This window comes from Euprymna scolopes, chromosome 35 (genome assembly GCF_053919585.1).
Source record: "Euprymna scolopes isolate OS-2025 chromosome 35, ASM5391958v1, whole genome shotgun sequence".
Lineage (NCBI taxonomy): Eukaryota > Metazoa > Mollusca > Cephalopoda > Sepiida > Sepiolidae > Euprymna > Euprymna scolopes.
This window is the reverse complement of record NC_136516.1, coordinates 73132159-73151945: the sequence shown is the minus strand read 5'-3', so window position 1 is coordinate 73151945 and position 19787 is coordinate 73132159. Positions and strand designations below refer to the sequence as shown.

Below are 19787 nucleotides of genomic sequence, written 5' to 3'. Positions count from 1 at the left end.
TAATAATTCTCTTGGCATGCCTCCTACCCCTCCTACTCCCCCCCACTCTTTTATTAAACACAATGCATGAGCTATATTTCTGACAAAGAGAAAAAAATCTGCTTTTGTCAGCTTTTGTTTTAATTTAGGTGGCATATGAACATTTCCAATCCTCTCATAGTGTTCATCATAATTCAACTGACAGTCAGTTTTATTACCTTCATCCTCAAATGCCTTGAAGTGATGACTCACTAGTAAAAATAATTTTAAAAAATAAAGAGTTTTAGGGGATTTGACCAATTGTGTTGCTTGCATGCATAAACTAGTCCCAGCAAAAAAAAAAAAAAAAAAAAAAAAAAAAAAAAATTATTTTAATCATTTAATAAAATATTTTTTAACATTATTTGATTTTCTAATATTTTCAAACTAACCTTAAGAAATAATGTTTTCAAGTATGTGACCAAACTTCTTTTAAAATTTGCACCACCATACAAACACATACACATCTATTTAAGACTGACAATAACCGTCTATAACACCAGGCGTATTCTTTTTTTCTCTCCATGAGGGGAGGGCCCCCACGGAGTTAATACCATGAATGAAATGAAGAAAAAACAAGTCTTCTTTGAAAAAAGGTGTATTATACCGAAATCTCAGAAGAAAAAACAAAACAAAAAGGATTTTATTTTTTTAACATTTTTTGGTTTTTTAAAACTTACAAAATAATGTTTTCAAAGATATAACCAAACTCCTAATTAAAATACAGCTAACTTAATTTAACACATCCTGTAAAACAATTCAAATAGTTCAATTATTTTCCTATTTATAATAAAAAAAAAAAGAAAGAAAAAAAGGGAGTTATATTACCCTGGTGAAAGGCTTAGAGAAAAATAATTCAAAATAGTCATGTTTTCCTTTTAGGATATAAAACAAATAAATTTCTGATTTCTACAGAATTTGCTTATTTTAGAATAGTCATAATAAACACGGTTAAAAGTCTTACACATGTTTAACGAAGGGAGATTTGTTGAAATATAATACGGAACCTTCATCTGACCATGCTGATGCAAATAAGAACACATTACGCATAAAATATTTTTTAATTTTTTTTTTTTTTTCTTCCTTTGAAGATTGTAATGCTGGGTATGGGGCAGCCAAACCAGCTGCCAACATTGCCCCGCTTTTTTATTGAAACCAACCGAGAGCTCTTTTTAGTATCCTCGCTGTTCCCTTAAGTGCAATTGTCTGAATCTCTTTTGCACTTGGTTCACCAGGAATATTATTTAGGTAGGACTTCAGGTTCTTCTTCATAAACCCTGTGGCACCTATGATAACTGGTATGATCGATATCCCCTTTAGATTCCAGTTTCTTTTCATATTAAGTGTGTGTGTGTGTGTGTGTGTGTGTGTGTGTGTGTGTGTGAATAAACGTGAATCTACATAGTTTATTCCACCGTTATATGTCTTAATTTGCTTCAGTTTGTGTCGATCCATTATATTGCTTTCTATGGATTTAAATTTTATTTCAAAAGAATTTAGTTTTTCTTATTTAATTTTTTATTTCAATGCATATTTGATCAATAGCAAATTGAAAAAAAAAAAATGATTTGATGCGTATTCATGAAAAGTTACATATAAACAAGAAACACACAAACACACACCTGCCTGATGTAGTATTCACCTAGAATGGGTTGAGTCAGCTTCCTCCAAAGGAGAAAGTTTCTTACATTATTAAATTCACAAGCAGTACTCAGTCACATTTATATCTCAGTGAAGAAGTTCATTATGAGGATCTTAATTTTTGCAGGTTTTTTTTTTTTCTGCCGGTAGGTGTCACTGTCTTCTCACATACAGTAACTGTGTTCTGTCTAGCGTAGGAAAGATTCTCTATGATTTATCTCCCTTTTCTAGCCCTTTTTTTTTTTCAGGATTTTCCTTCAGACAAGTCATGAGCATAGGTTACCAGTGCTCATCTCCATCAATTTAGCTGCCTTCCTCATGACTCTCATAGCATAATTTTCTATCTCTTTAAGTATCTCACATATTTTTTAGGAACTGATGAAATTATTGCCTTTCTTCTCTTTAAGGATACAATTCAATAGTGCTAGTATAATTTTTTAGCATTATTTTTTTTATCTAAACAAACTTTACAATTTACAGCCTAGAGAGAGGATTTATTTCTCCACCTATGATGGGTTATTACCCGAAAGGACCTTTGGAATAAGTATCATCCAGTTGGAAAAAAAAAAAAAAAATTCAGGTAGATAAATAAATATAAATAAAAAACTAATATAAAAAAATTATTTATTTATCTTCTCATAACGACTGTGCATTCCTGCATTGTAAACCTTCAAAAATACCTTTTATTCTTTAACAATGCTTCAAGCAAACTTCTTAAACTTTATCTTTTGCTCACGTGTGAAGCCTTCATTTACCCTCTTGTAACTTGGCTATTACATCACATAACTTGTAGTTTTCCTCTATAGCTTTATTGTAATACTTAAAATATTTTCGATTCTGTAATTTCGTTAAGTTACAGCTCTCTTAGATTTTAGTAAACTCTGCATCTCTGCCTTGTCTTCATCTTGTATTTACAGGTTTCTGAAACAATACTTTTATTCCTTTTCAGTGTTATCTTTGTTGATGCATAAAATATGCCATGCCGCAGAGTTTTGACTGTTAATAAGATCATATGCTAGCTGTCCTAGGTTTGCACACATTTCCATAAAATATATACATCCTGCACACAGTACAGCTGCAAAGAAGGTAGAATCCCTCTAACATGCTAGAAAATTACTTACCGAGTGTATCCCATATCTATATCTTTACAAGGCCACAATTCACTCATGTATGGAATATTGTTGCCATATCTGGGATGGTGGATGTACTACTAGTGACTCATTCTTAGATGGGAACTAAAAAAGAGTCTCAAATAGGCCCCACATTGTCACCCATGACATTGTTACATCCCTGTGGTTGTTTTACAAGTACTTTAATGGAATGTGCTCTAATGAACTCATAGCACTTACGACCCTTGACATACACACTCCTGACTAACTCAACATGCAGCAAAACCCCACCCTTTCACTGTTGAGGCCCCTAGATGCTGGAAAGTCTTCTACTCTAATAGTTTCTTCCCTTGAACAGCTAGATTTAGGAATTCTCTTTGTCTCTTGCTTTTTTGACTGATCTCACCTACAAAAGTTTAAATGTAACATAAATAAACATTTCACTGCTCAACTCCTTATAGTCCCCTGTTAGACACAATCCAAATAGTATCCCTTTCCATCCAAGTGGTAATATGTCTTGTTTAGGGTGAAAAAGAGTAAAAAGTTTTTTTTAAATCTCAAATGCCTTAACAAGCAGTAACTCATTAGTCAAATAACAATTTAAAAATAACAAGTTTTAGGTGATTTTGATGTTTGCATGCAAAAACTAAAAACAAGCTAGTTCAAATAATTCAAAATAAAAACTTTTTTTTTTTAGGATTTTTTAAAAAATTGTTTTTATTTTTATTTTTTTTCATTAAATATTCGATTAATAGTAAATTTTAAAAAATTATTCAATGTACATCCATAAAAACACGCTCACCTGTTTGGTGCAGTATTCACCACGGGCGAGTTGAGTCAGCTTCCGCCAAAGGAGGAAGTTTCTCAGGATATTAAATTCAAAAGCAGTCTCCAGTCACATTTATATCCCAGTGTGGGAGGGTTACTGATTCTGAGGAACTTAATTTTGGAAGTTTTTTTTCTGCGAGGAGGTATCACTGTCCTTCCAAATAACACTTGATAATCTCAAATGACCACCCATCTGATACTGACCGGGTTCAGCATCTCTTAACTTGTGATTTCATGAGAACCAATGTGTCAACACAGACACACAAGATATTATCTGATGGCACTTGGTATTCGCTGTGGCCGGTTGTTCAAAATGCGTTTGTCCAGTCTATATAAATGTTAGCATCTACTTTTTTCGCTGGTACAGTATATACACACACTGACAGCGAAGTAAAAAGCACAACACACTTGATCTATAAAAATATATATTGCTTTTATTTCAAACTGACATATCAGATTTTCATTATAAATTATTACTGGGGTTTTGACATTTCTGAAAAGCCTGTAAGGTGGTGCGTGGTTAGGTGGTTGTTGAACGATGAAGAAATAGTGATACATCTTGCTCTGACTAACTGACTTTCTCTTTGTGACAATTTTATTTATAAAAACATTCTTTTCCTCTATTGTTTCACCCTTTGACCCATACTCTTCCACATATTTCTGGGTCAAATTATAACAAGATGTGACTCCCTGAGAGCACCCGTTAGCCCTGACTAGTCAGATGGAAAGTGAGCTGGAGGGAGGGGGCATTTTGTTAAAAAAATCCTACATGGCTAAAAGGAATGACAAGATATTTCCCTTTGAGAGAGATTGCAAAAAATGGATCTTAAATAAATAAATAAAAATGGATCTCAAATAAATAAAGGGAAGCTATGTGCTGGATATATACAAAGAAATTTAGAGAAAAGACAATAATCTTGTCGCCAGAAAATCTATTAAAAATACAAACAAAAGCAAAGTTACATGTTTTATCTCACATATTTAGATGTCTGAATGGTGGATCACACAGGACGGGATGACGGCTTGCACTAATGATTGATATGGCTATCAAAAGTTTACTTTGAATGTCCATAAACAGAGATTAGCTGACAGTTCTAGAAACAAGATGGCAGATACAAATTAAAGTGCCAATTAATTGTGTTCATTCCCAAGAGATAACTTTTTTTTTTTTTTTTATATGAAATAAGCATTTGGGGGAAAACTCTGGCTTATGCAAATGAAGCAAGAGCAGGAGGGACTCTCTCACATGATTGATGGTGAAAAGTAGAGACCTAATCTTTGGTTATGCAAATGAAGCAAGAAGAGAAGAGGCCCTTCCACATGAGTGATGGTGAAAGGTAGAGACCTACTGGAGGGTGAAGACAATAATACCCTCCTGTTGAGAGTGGCGGTCAGAGATACAGCTTTGAGAGAGAGAAAGAAAGAAAAAGGAAAAAGAGAATTAAAGAGAGATGTGGTTTAAGAGAGAGAAAGAAAAAAAGATTCAGAAGAAAGAAGAGTAGGAAAAGACGGAAAAGAAAGAGTAAACTCCAAACGATAGAGGAAGAAATGCTAATCTCAAAGAGATGATAGTTAGAATTAGGGTTCGATAAAAAACCATTGTTTGGAAATGAAAGAGGACTTCTGCAAACTAGGATGTACCTCAGCTTTGGGCTCCTGCCCAGGGCCAGATAACATCCTCAAAAGAGTTAAGTTGAAAAATTCTTCCTCCTTTGACTGAAAAGCTCTCCGGATGAACCTAAGTTGAAAACTTCCTGCGTCATGAAACCATTAAGAACCTGAAGAATTAACTTTCCTTTGCACAAAGTGTACCCTGAAATATTCTATGAATAATTATTCTCTGAGTTATAATAGAACTAGAAATGGGTGCCTGGCACTGCCCGGGTGTTTGGAGGTGTATGCCGAGCAAAAAAAAAACGGTAATTTTTTTTTTTTAACTTTGACCCCTATTATGACCCCTTAATATTTATTGTTTTGGGCTCAAATCAAGTTATTAAGTTAGATCCATGTCCAAGGAACTAATATCTAAAATGTCAAGTGTTTGGACCCAAAATTTTCGGAGGAGTTTGGTAGAGTTCTCAAAGGTCAAATCATTGAACTTTGACTCCTTAACAGCCAAATTTTTGTCCAAAAATCAATCACATCGATTTTCCCAAATCTCAGTACCCTGTATATCAAATTTCGAATCTGTAGGCTTAAAATTGACAGAGTTATTGCGAAGGGAAATGTACACAGACACACAGACATGTTCACTTTTATATATATATATATATAGATTGTTTGATTTGAAAACCCAGTTTTTTACAGTGCCAACACCACAACCAGTGACTCACGAAATCACCTACGAGAACTCAAGCCACAGCATCTGACAACAAATGGTCAACCAATGTGCAAAGGGTATTGCCACACAGATTAAGGGTCATGCACGTTTTGTGCGCTCTGAGAACCAGAACGATAGTTCCAGTGACAAGTAAGTGTCTAATTACATTTTAAGGGATCCGTCACTAGACAAAGTTAAGAGTGTTGCCACAGTGACTTTAATTAGTGCACAGTTTCTTGCCATGTGTACAACCAGGTCCTGGTGGTCTACAAAATTATGCATTCTGTTAAACAATGGTAGAAAGTCCCGCATTCTTCACAGTGAATCCATTTGCATGTGTGCAACCCATCAAATGTTTTTTCTTCTCAGGGTTGCCTGTCAATATCTAACACTAGTTATATTCATATAAAGATATAACTTTAATTATTGTAGATTGTATTTTTATCGTTATTTTTATCATTATCGTTTTGTGGGATTTGATACACATCAATAAATACACAGATAAAAAGTTTGACGCATCAGTGTGTTGAAAACAATTCTGGTCGATAAAAAGTCTGGACACTTGGGAAACAATAAAAGCTGATGCTGAGCAGAAGCTAACAGATTAAATAGCACAGATGCAGCAAGCATTAGAAATGTCTAAGATAAAGATTAATGTCAATCTGATCAAATAAGATGGAGAAAAACATATGCATTTTTGAAAACTTGATAAAAAAAATATACAAAAATAAAAATTCTTATATTTCTGAATTTTTAAGATGTGGATTGATTTTGATAATAAAGACCAATGTGTATTTATTTGTATTAATTAGTAAATATCTTCCCTGTCAGTCAAGTAAAAAAAAAAAAAAAAACTGTTAGATGAAGCCATTTCAAGTGTTATGACATGAAGAAAACCAAGTGCATTGTCTGCACTCACCTGCCACGATCATCAAACACGTTGTTCTGGGTTAAGACAATCTATTGATCAAGTCAGTGTTGTAATGGAGAGTCATCAGACCAAGCAAAACCAGTTTATAAAAAAATAATAGTTTTATTTTACTGGCTTTTTAGGTGAATGACAAACTTGAAGCACTGAATCTTTGATCAGACCAAAACACAAGCCCCATTAACAAAGTCTCTTACTGAGTGCCCCAATGTATCAATCTGCTTGGAGGGGCGCAGTGGCCTGAACCGCTTTGGTAGCTCTCACCAGACCCAATTCTAATGTTCAACTCCCATTCTCCCTCCTCCCTTTCTTGGGGGAGGGTATACTAAGCTCTTTTTTCTATTTTCTTGGGACCTCTTCACCCTTGGCTGGTTCTGGCCTTTTGTTAGTGATCACTGTTCATTTGCCCTCCCAGAGTTAGCTGCTCCAAACATATAGTTAAGATAACATCTTAGACTGTCTCCATTCCTGAAGTTCAGCTGCAAATAATTGTGGATATTGTTTTTCTCACAAAGGTGAACTTTTCTCATTCACTGATGTACTTATTTTCACAACAAAGAGAATATCCCTTGGGTGGACTGACTCTGGCCAGAAATATTTTCTCTCCACCAAGCCCCTCTTCCTCTGTCTAAGTATCTCTCATTGCAATGTCCGCTATTCACTTGCACCAGTAAGACATGTGCGGTACAACACACAGTTACAATGGGAAAGCCTGGCAACATCTCTCGCTTTCTTAAATTCAGACAAAAAATCTCTCACTTTATTCTTATGAGACTTTTTTCTTTTCGAAAATGTGTAGACACAGTGGCCTAGAAAGAAAACGTCCATTAAGTTTTTTTATGTAAAAAATGAAATTAATCCTTACTCCAAGAATATTTGCTACCAGAATAGTAGCAGAAACTTGCAATGAAGCAAGCAACCAACAAAAGATATTGTTGTTTTGAAGAAACAGCTTACATTGCAGACATGAATATAATCAAGTTTATCAAAAGTTTTAACTTGTGGGATATTTCATTCCGGTCTCCAGAAAATGTTGGGTAATCAGGAGAGAATATGTACCATATTGGAGCCCAACTTTCCTTGTAGACTTGTACATAATAAAGTTTATCGGTTTGTTTCCTTGTGGCGTAATCCATTCCGGTCTACATATAATGTTGGGTCGTTAGGAGAGAACAAAGATAATTGTTTGAAACGAAAGTTTACTTTGCTCCAAAAAAAGTTTTTATTTTAAAACAATGAAATCCATCTTTTAAACATTTCCTTCTCCAACCATTTGACTGCAAATAATGGTCGCACATGCATGGTACGAGGGGCATGCAATAAGTAATGCCCCTGACCCACTTCCAGTTGTCTGATCTAGCTGAAATTTTGCATGTGCAATGATTTATATCTCTACAGGTTATGTGGAAAATTACAGCTCTGAACTAATTGTGGTTTCTGTTTTACAGGTGTTTGAACTGAGTCAGGTGTGAAATGGAGCCTGTTGAATGTCGAGCAGTGATCCGGTTTTTGTATTTGAAAGGATGCACACCACAGGAGACTTTTGATGAAATGAAAGAAACTTATGATGATAATGCCCCATCATATGATCTTGTAAAACGCTGGCATCGTGAGTTCAAACATGGCCGGAAGTCTGTGGAAACAGCTCCCAGACCTGGTCGCCCCCCCCCTTCTGCCATTGATGAGGCATCTGTCCGTCAAGTTGAGGCTGCCATTTTGGAAGATCGGCGCATTACTATTCGCCAAATAACCCAAGATGTCAAGATTAGTACAGGGTCTGTGGAAATTATCATTCGTGACCATTTGCATATGCATGTGTCTGCCAGTTGGCTTACCAGGTTGCTCACACCATTCTAGAGGCGAGAACGCGTTAAGTGCTCGAGGATGAATTTGGAGATGTGCCAAGAAGATAAGTCAAAGTTTTTCAAAAGACTGATTACACAGGATGAAACCTGGGTCCATCACTATGATCCAGAGACCAAAGCCCAGTCAATGCAGTGGAAGTACTTGGACTCACCACCTCCAAAGAAGGCAAGGGTGCAACCCTCTGCTGGCAAGATCATGCTCACAGTCTTCTGGGATCAGGATGGAGTAGTGATGACAGATTTTCTGGCAAAGGGTACCACAATTACAGGAGCCTATTATGCTTCACTTTTGAGGAAATTAAGGGAAGCTATCAAAATCAAGAGGCAAGGCAAGATCAGCAAAGGTACCCTCCTCCTGCAGGACAACGCTCCGGTCCACAACTCGCATGTCGCTAGATCAGAAGCACAGGCATGTGGTTATGAAATCCTCCCCCATCCTCCCTACTCTACTCTCCTGACTTTGCACCCTCTGACTTTCACCTCTTCCCAGCCATGAAGTTGTTTTTGAAAGGAAAGCGTTTCCCAGATGATGCAGCCTTGATTTCTGAAGTCACGTCGTGGTTGGAGGACCAACCTGAGGTGTTCTACAAAAACGGTCTCCAGAGCTGCATCAAACGATAGGAGAAATGCATAACTCTGGGTGGTTCCTATGTAGAGAAAGATTAATCACTGTGCCAAGTTTTGTTGCTCTACTGCTATGGGAAGTGGGTCAGGGGCATTAATTATTGCACACCCCTCGTAAATTACAGATTTCACACCTCCAAGAATTAGTTTTTAACCAATTCTTGGCAATCCATTGAATTGTTTTGAAATTGTCAGACAAGTTGGAATATCGTCATTTCTTCAATTCACATGAAATCATTGTCATAAACATCATTCACAAGACTTGTTAGACGCAGTCTAAGAACTCGGCTGCCATTTTATTTCTAGGCCAATTTGTCTACACATTACGGTTCTTTCTATAAAAATTGATGTCTTTTTTTTTTTCTTTTTAAACTTTCAAGTTTGCAGATGTTTTTTTTTTTTCTTATTTCTTAGTTTTTAACTTCACCGACTGAGATATTATTTTAAATGAATATTTGTGTGAACAATAATGAAGGAAAATATTTTCCTCCGTCAATTTTTTATATTTACGATATACATTTCTTACAACAGGGCAATGTGAAGTGACCCTTCCAACTCTAACAGAAAACCAACATGACTCAACATATAAAGAGGAAAATTTCTCCAATCACAAATACATGTGGAAAATCAAAAAGCAATTTTAAAAGAAGAAAATAAAAAAAAATTGAAGCCTACGTTATTTTATCCAACAAGCAATTCACAGTGCAAATAAGTACAGTTTTTACTTACTTTCTAATTACATTATCTTCTCAGAGATTTTCCCATCAGACATTAGAAACGGACAGCGAAAAAAGAAAAAAACTAATCTGCTATGTTAACAAAACAAAATGGCTACTAGTCATGACTTCTCATTTTCAATTGTAAGGCAGGTTTTCAATATTTTTTTTTTTTTTAACTCTTTTTCACCCCAAATTTGCACATTGCCAGTTGAAATGTAAGAGGCTACTATTTAAGATCATGTCTAAAAGGAGACTGTGGGGAGTTGTCATGCGAGATGTCTGTTCACATTACATGTAAACTTCTGCAGATTAGTACAGTAAGGGAAGCAGGAAACAGGTAGGAAATTCCAAAGTCTAGTAGTCAGAGGGAAGAAACTATTAGAGTAGAAGGCTTTCTAGCATGTAGCGATGTCAACAGTGAAGGGGTGGGATTTTGTTGCTTGTCGGGTTAGTCGGGAGTATGTATGATGAAGGCACACAAGTGCTATGAGTTCATTAGAACACATTCCATTAAAGTATTTGTAAAACAGGCACAAGGATGCAACATTAAAGTAATGGTGTAGAGGTTGAAGTTTAACCAATAGTGTGAGACCTATTAAATTTGAAACTCTTTTTGGATCCTAACTAAGAGTGAGAGACTCATGGTAGATGCACTGGCAACAGTACTCTATGTATGGGCAAATTGTAGGTTAGTAAATATATAGGATATTTATTAATTTATTTTTATTTCGGACTATTATTCTCATCTTTATTAGTTGTTGTTTTTCATCTTTTCTTGGTTTGTTTATTCACAACGTTTCGGCCAGCTATTCCTCTGGCCGAAACGTTGTGAATAAAACAAACCAAGAAAAGCTGAAAAACAACAACTAATAAAGATGAGACTAATAGTCCGAAATAAAAATAAATTAATATATATAATGCTCATCTCAAAAATGAATTCCAATTAAGGAATAATATGTATACCAAGCTGTACGGACCCGACTATGGAAGATCAGATAATAAACGTGCATTTATAAGATCAAAGAATCCAACCTTGATCGCCCTTTGGGGCCCATGGCGCAATGGATAGAGACATTGAATCTCTACAGTTCCAGATGAACATTGTCTGAAGCTATCGGTTTCAATCCCACCCAAAGCGTGCCAGAGGTTTACTTGGCCAAAATGTGGTGAGACGACAACAACTACGGATGGCAGTGATGGCTGAGAATGCAGTTAGGAGATTCGAAGTTCCTATCCGTCGCGGTTACCACCTGACGAAGGCCAGAGGAATAGTTGGCCGAAACATTGTGAATAAACAAACCAAGAAAAGATGAAAAACAACAACTAATAAAGATGAGAATAATAGTCCGAAATAAAAATAAATCAATATATATAATGCTCATCTCAAAAAATGAATTCCAATTAAGGAATAATATGCATATAGGATATTCTCTTATGTGAATAATTTTCTAACATGGTAGAGGGAGCCACCATTTTTGCAGCAGTCTTGGCAATGTTCTCAATGTCTCTCTCTCATATTTCATTCTTCAAATTAAAATAAAAAGTAAAATAAAAATCACTCCAAGTGCAAAGATTTCTACTAAGGTTTGTGTTTTTTTGTATTTATTATGATTATAGGTTGTATTTTTTTATTCAGATTATAGATCTGAGGCTTGAATTTTGGGGATTTATTTTGATTTTATATGAAACTGTATTTTTGTACATATTTTTATTATGAATGTAAAGCTAATATTATTGGAATTTATTTCAACTAGTGATCTAAAAGCTGGTATTAATTTTTTTGCTTAGAGTTGTAAAATAGTTATTTTTCTATGAATTAGATTGTAGTATTAAAGTAAGTATTGTTTGCATTTAGTTTGAGTTGTAAAAATGTTTGTGTAACAGATGTAAAATCTACTAGTTGATGTTTTCATTTTGTTTATAGATGTTAAAAGATTGTACTCTTTATATTAAAAAAAAAAAAAAAGGTCTGTATTTCTTTTGATTACAGATGTAAAAAAAAAAAAAAAAAAAAAAAAAATCTATTTTCGTATTATTTGGATTCTTTAGACTACTTTTCTCATTTTCAGTGTCATTTTCACAACATTCCAACCGATGTAACCTTTGGCCTTCTTCATGTGTATCTTGTCAAATTTAGAAATCTGCACAGAATTTCAAACAAAACCATTTATTTAATTCACGGGGGGTAACATGCTCTTGTTACATCAGTTACGACTGAATAGCAAGTAACTTGCAATTGTACATTTTGCTCATTCACACTGACAATTGAACCTTCAATCTTCAAAAGAAGGTCACTTTTACAAACAAATTTTTACAAGTACTTAACCACTGCGCCACGGGTTTTTGCAGACAATTCTTGTCCGAGTCTTAAACCTATTTTATTTCAAGATGTAACTAAGCAGTAGGCAAATGTTTATTTAATGGACATTTGATGAGGTCATTTGCAAGCACCGATCCCATGGGCCAGAGATTAGAACTGCTGACTATGAATGCGGTGTTTGTAAGTTAAATCCCAGCTAAAGAAAGGGATGATGCTAGTCTAGTCACACGCCACACTGATGAGTTGTGATACAGCAAAGCAGTGCTGTATATGAATCACATATCCTTAGAGGTATAAGTGGTAAAAAAGGGATAAAAAGTGCTCAATACATTAGTAGAGCTAAATATGTTTTTTTTATTTTACAACCTCAAAACATTAACTTAGTACATAACAATTGTTTCCACGGACGAGAGATCTCATCTGTTTCATCAGATGGTGAAAGCTTTCTCTCCGTTCATTTTAGCTTTCACCATCTGATGAAACAGATGAGATCTCTCGTCTGTGGAAACAATTGTTATGGACTAAATGTTTTGAAGTTGTAAAATTATATATATATTAGTGATGGGATGTTTCCAAAGTTTTTCCTGATTCCGATACAATTACCAATTCAATACTAAATTACTGATTCCTATTCTTTAAAAACCACTAAATATTTAACTGTAATATAATTTTTTTTCCTGATTAGCATAAAAGGCCATGTTAAATGTAGATATATTTTCTCAAATGTCAAAATGCACTTGTGGGGATTATCTATAGAATTTAGTTTTACTGGTAGATTAATATCAATAAATACTTATTACTAACAGTGGAAGATTTTGTTTAAACAAAAATAAAATAATTAAAGGAATCGTTTTTGGCATTGGAAAATAGGTACAAATTTTTTCGATTCTGATCCCCAAAAATTTATAAATTTTTCTGATTCCATTTAATCATTCCAACACTAATATATATATATATATATATATATATATATATTTAAATAAATGTTTAGAGGTACAGAATTTGTATATGGTTTTAAATAAAATACTAGGCGGAAGTTTCTCGAGAGCTCTTTCGGCTATCATCTCTTCAGGAGTAAATCGATAGCAATCTAAATAATATTCTAACGAAAATAAAGAGTTCTATTGGGGAACTTATTTAATGTGCCAACGTACGGGGACATTAATTAAATTTATTTACGTTTAAAAAACGATTAAAAATGTTGGCACAACGAGGGAGAAAAAAAAAAAAAAGCGGGAGAAAAATTCAAAGTTCCCCAAAGAGAAACAATGCGTTTGATGTTTCTTTTTGCCGGCACAAAGAAGGTTGACGCACCGCGATAGAGACGGCCTCCAAAATCTTTAAATGGTTTTTGGAGTCCGCTCTATGTAGCACCTCAAACCAATCTATTTTATATCTATCGGCACAGCTCTGTATTCCAGCGACCCTCATACCTGGTCTTCATCTCTTTCAGGTCCTGATGGAATCTCTTCCCCTGCTCGTTACTCTTTGAACCCAGGTTCTCAAGAAACCGGTCTATATGTGAAAATAGGTAGTGCATCTTGGTGCTCATGTTGCATCCAGGTTTCTGAAAGCAAGCAGCATGTTGTTGACAAGTTCTGTGTAGTTCTTGGACTTATTGTTGTCACTTCACTACCAGAACAAATACCCTCCACGCTTCCAGTTCCATTTTGTTTATTGAGTTTTTGAACTCTGGATCTCTGATGATTTGCTAGGTCTAAGGACCGTCAAAGATGCTAGCTTTCAACTTCTCCATGGTCAATCCTGGAGAAGCCGGGCACAAGTAAGTGAAGCAGTCACCATCCTTGTCCAGAGCTTTGGTGAACTGCTTGATTAAGATGAGCTTGATGCGCAGCGGCGGGAAGAGTATTCTGTCTGTCCACCAGAGGGTCGTTGATGATGTTCCTTTCTTTGCAAGACACTAACTCCTCCCACACACTTCACTCTTTCTTCATGTATGCTGAGCACCAATTTTTTTTTTTTTTTTTTTTATTTATTTATTTTTTTTTTAAGATTTTGAGGTTTTATGACTTTAAACTGATTTCATTTCTGACATAATCACGCAGACCTGAATACTTCTTTTCATTAAAATAATCATTTCCAATCAAAACAATTATTCGACATACCATTGCTTGACATACATTGTGGAAACCCTCACAAACTTCTAAAATGATCCGCATATACACACTAAAAACATTTTAAAAAAAACATGTAGCCGTAGCTCAAAAACATGATCTGATTGAGCAAAACCAATGTGATTTTTAGATTCAGCGCATCAGATTCATCCATAATCGGTCAAAAAACGCAGACAACTAATTTGTTGTCGATGAGTGTTATCTAATATTTATAATAGACAGTTTCCATATCATGTTAAATTCTATACTAGGTCTACTTAGTAATTGATCGTCACCCAACTGCTTCTTCAAGTCATCTTACTGTCCAGTGTTCTTCTGTCTATATTGTTTACTTGATCCCATAAAAGGTAGATGGTTTCTTTTTTCCCTCCGTATATATGGTAAGTCATAGCTGACTTTTCAATCTCTCCATGTATTACGGCTTTTCAATGTTTTTCTAACCTTACTTTTACTGTACGACATGTCTTACCTTTGTATATTTTTTCCACATTTACATGGGATCTCAAACACAAGTTCTTAGTCATAAATTTTTTTCTGTAGGGGTTTGACTCATACAAGATGTTTCCAGAGAGTCGAATTGTTCCTCAATATGAATACCCTATTCATTGAATTTTTTCTGACAAGCCCTTCATGTATGATGTACAAACTGTTGTGAGTTTTGGGGTGAGGTCCTTTGATGTCTGGTCCAGATTTCTTGGAGCTGATATCATGCTCTCTGGATAGTTGTTTCAGTGGAGAGTTTCTCTTAAACTATCTATATCCTCTTGATATACATTGCTGTTACTACATATTGTTTTTGCTCGGTGTTGTAGGCAACAGACAATTCCTTCTTTACATTATATGGGTGGTGGGAATTGAAGTTTAGGTACTGTCCAGTGAAAGTTGGCTTTCAATATATAGATGATATAAGCCCCTAATCATCTTTCATTCTTGTTAGCTCCTTACATGAAGTGGCTTCACATCTTTTCTGGAGCAATTTCCAAAAATTCATTTCTATCAAAATTTTGCATGGCTAAAAAGTAAGTCAAAATCTGAATGCACTAATTGCAGATGATGTTCAATTTAACCTCCAGGTATGGATTTCTTGGAGTACACGTCAGATGTGATACCTTTCAATTATCTTTCAGCTGCACTCAATGAGTGGATTCTTGAAGCCTAGTTATTAATGTAAAACCAATTCCTGTGGTAATCTCTCCACAATGATCCTGGTTTTGTGTCTTGGTGTCAGTAGTATCAGAAGGGTCTACCAAATCATTTGATAAATGGAAACCGGAGTCTGTGACTCATTCTACACATTCATTATTGTTATTAAATGTACTAGCAACCAACAGTTTTCAGCTAGCATTTTCGTCTTTTTTTCTTTTTATTCTTTTTGGGTATTTGTAGATCCTCATACTCCTCATCATTACTTATGTATATATATATTTATTTGTAAATAAAATTTTATCGAAAATCATTGAGGATCTTTTAAGTAGGTTTAAAACCATGAAGTGAATGTGGTATTTTGGTGAAAGAATCTAGCTAAGAGTACCTATTTACTATGCCTCCCGACGGGACAGAGTTAGACACCAGGGTCGTTTTTTAACGTGGAGAAAAGGTACAAAAATAAAAATTGTCTCAGTCGTGAAGGATTTCTCCTCCACCGAAAGAGAACAAGAAATAGAAGTGCAGCATCTGAAGAACAGATACTACACTTTGATCTTGTCCCGAGAGTAAGCAAATGTTTTTGCAGTCAAAAAAAAAAAAAAAAAAAAAATGGCTCTTGACCTCCACTCCCATCCCATCTACCAAAATCAAACAAGTTTTAAAATTTTTTATTTGATTAAATAAATTGGCATTTTGACTAAGAGTAAAGTGTAGTATCTGTTCTGATACTATACTTCATCTTTTCTGTCCTCGATCAGTGAAGAAGAAATCTTTCTAGATCGAGGTAATTTTTTTTTATTTTTGCCCCAATCTAGAATAGCTCAGTTTGGAGAGTTGATTTTCTTCTAAATTTCTGACTTCTGCTCTTGTGGGGAGGAAAATAAAGATGGCCCGTTTTGCATTGGCTTTTGATCTAACATGTTGTTGTTAAGGTATCTAGCCGTCAACTCTTACTGCCATAAAAACCAAAATAGAAGAAGTTAAAGTGTATAACATTTTTGAAAACTTCTCTTGCATTCACACATGAAAGAAGCAAGAAAAAGATAAACTTATTTTTTATATTCACAGCTAAAATGGATCCTTTTTGCCCAAATGAGTTTCTTTTTCTTATCCACTGAGAAGTCTAAACATTTCTACCTATTTACATTAACTCTGATTTCTCTAAGCGTAGCATAGCATATGAGAGTTCTCCATCGACTATCTGTCGTATGGTCCTCTCTTTTACGGACACGTAATAGATGGTTCATTCAATACTGAAATCTCATTCTGAAGATAATCTTAGCAACCAAATTTTCTGTTTCTTCCTCTCTCCTTTTAGCTGAAATAATATACAGAAGTTATTCCAAAAGTAAAGCCTCTTTTTTTTTAAAACTCAAAAAGTTAAAAAAAAACCATAAAGATAGAAGTGGTACCATTAAAACAAGATAAACTTTTGTGCTCAACAATTTATTTTTCTACATAGTCATCACCATTCCCGATGCACTTTTGTGCATCTCTTTTGATACCTCGGTTGTAAAAGTCCGGAACACACTTTCTTTGTCACTCACATCTTTGTCACTACTCTGAAATCAATGAACCCAGCTCTTAACTGTGCTGACATCAACTGTATCGGCTTTGTAAATGTTCAACAGGCGCCGATGGTCTAATTTTTTCTGCATGGGAGAATTCAACTTTTTCTGGCGCACATGCATAACAGAGATTGCTTTCTTAGAGTCTCATACTATCAATATCTGCAACAGAGATGAAACTTTCAGGTCATGAATCATGGTCAGTTATAACAATGCAATTTGCAATCCCCTCTGAGCCATAAAAAACAATAGCAGGCATTACTTTTGGAATATTCCTCATGATAAAAGAAAAACTACCAACCATCTAGTTTCTCAATGGCTCCTGTAGAGACATATTAGTTTAAAAACTAGTCTGTAATTTTGTGCATAGCGAACACACACGCAATGCACAACACTTTCAGTTTGAGACATATATGATTATCGTCCCTTATTTCCAGCAGTTGCATATCTCAACCCAAAGGTGGCAATATCAACTTCCTCTTCCATCTCTTTCTTTCTTTTTCTCTTTTTTATTTCTATGGCACACATATGCTCCAAGTTTGGTTACACACGCAAATCAACTCGGTAATGAAATAAATTGCTTGCGTACAGATACAGTCTTACAGAGGTAAGCTAAACTTTGCAAAAGTTATGAGCAAATGAACTGTTCAATCACTGAATTAACTCTGTAACCACATCAAACAAAATATGTTAATCTCAGTCCAGTCACGATCGCAGAAATCAACAAATGCACATGTACACACACACACACACAGTCTTATACATTTTCCACCAAAAAGTACTGTCTGTATAAAAAAATGTATAAATGTTTTTTACTAATTTTAAATAAAGTCTACAGTTGTAGATAAACTTGGTATCAATTTTCATTATTTTACATCGTTGAATGCACAATTCCACTGCAACTCTCCTGTTCTTTATTTCTTTATTTTTACAGCATTAAGTCAGATTCCCGTCACTCACTCCCCTAAAGAGTTAGAGTTATTTACTTTCCTCTTCTCTACTTGTGATAATAGCAGCAGGTGTATTCCATTCTTCCCTGGTAAGCTATTTTGGAGATGGAAAAACATGGGAGAAAAAAACAACCACAATTGCTCAATGGCTAATGCTTTTTCCTGCTTTATTTGTTTACACAAATTTCTGTATTTAGACCCTTACATAGCATCGATATACCTGCAGTTGTTGCAGGGGTCTGAGGCATGGTACTCAACCCAGCAAAAACAGTTGTGCTATTGTCCTCTAAATATTTCTCTCCTGTTCCTAACCATGGGATTTGGTTGTAAGACACATTTGTGCCATTCTCAAAATGTCATAACTATCTGGCAGTAATAATAACAACTTCAGCTTTGATGACCATTTGTCTTATACATCCAAAAGGGTTAATAAGGAGTTCTATATGTTATGTATCCTGAGCTGCTAAATTCCAAAATGGCATTTGCTGAGTAGGCTTTACAAGATAATGATTCATCCCTACTTGAAATACGGGTCTCTAGTTGGCAAGGTGTTCTGATTCTCCTGAGTGTCTACAGCATCATGTCATCCGATATATACTACATATTTCCTGCCACAATCCTGTTGTCTCTGGAGTATATGATCTGCTTGGATTAGATCTCCTATCTACTCACCAGAATGTAAAAGTTGTTTCTGTTGCTAACAGATTATTTCATGGTTCTTGCTCCACCGCAATGCTTAAATACTGCCTCATGCTGCAGCTGAACAGACCAAACCTGCGACGATATACATTCACATTAGACTCTCTGCAAATCATGTTGGTTTTTTTCTCAGAGATGTACCAGCGATCTCCTTTCTCATTGTGTTCTGCAGTCCTGAACGTGCTGCCTCAGAATTGTGTGAATGGACATGTATCACTGTCACATTTTTGGAGTTCTGTATTGTCTAACTATCATGATGCTCCTAAGTTTTATGCATTTCCTAATCAGTTTAGCAGCCTCTGTTCTATTTCTAATAGTTTTATGACCATGATTTATTAAAAGAAAAAAAAAAAGCAGCATTACCTGATGAAGATGAAGATAAAACTTGAACAAACAACAACATACGAACATGCTAGTTCACGATTAATAAAAAGTAGATCTCTCTCTTCTTTGCCACGTCTCAGTTTCGACTTCCTATTCATCATGTCATTTCCAAACATATACTCTTAACCTCTAACTTTTAATGTTTAATTTTAACTTTATACGGACAATACCAATATTAACCTTACTTTTGGCTAAGTGTTTAACAACATGGATTGACAACCCGAGTATGCAGGTTCTAATCCAGTTCGTTCCAAAGAAAAACTTTCACTTAGGATGTTGCCAACTCTCCCATGGTCCTTCTCATAAGTAGCTGATTTCTTTCTAGAAAAAAGTTCTAACTAGAAAGATACCAGGGAAACCAATACCAATAATAGAATCATCCGATTCATATAATATGAATGAACCTTATTTTCAAGTTAACGAAACTTGAAAATAAAGTTCAACAATTTGCTTTGCTCAAATAAAATATAAATTTTTTAAATTTTGTATGTTTTTCAGATTATTGGAACTACTGTTCTCATCTTGAGTGTTAT

The 19787-nt window shown here is 34.9% G+C and overlaps 1 protein-coding gene across 1 annotated transcript in view; it reads right to left on the bottom strand.

Moving 5' to 3' along the window:
• LOC145259927 (E3 ubiquitin-protein ligase RNF113A-like) overlaps window positions 1-19787 on the bottom strand; it is a 136377-nt gene that overhangs the window by 20794 nt on the left and 95796 nt on the right. The gene's annotated exons all lie outside the window — the stretch shown is intronic.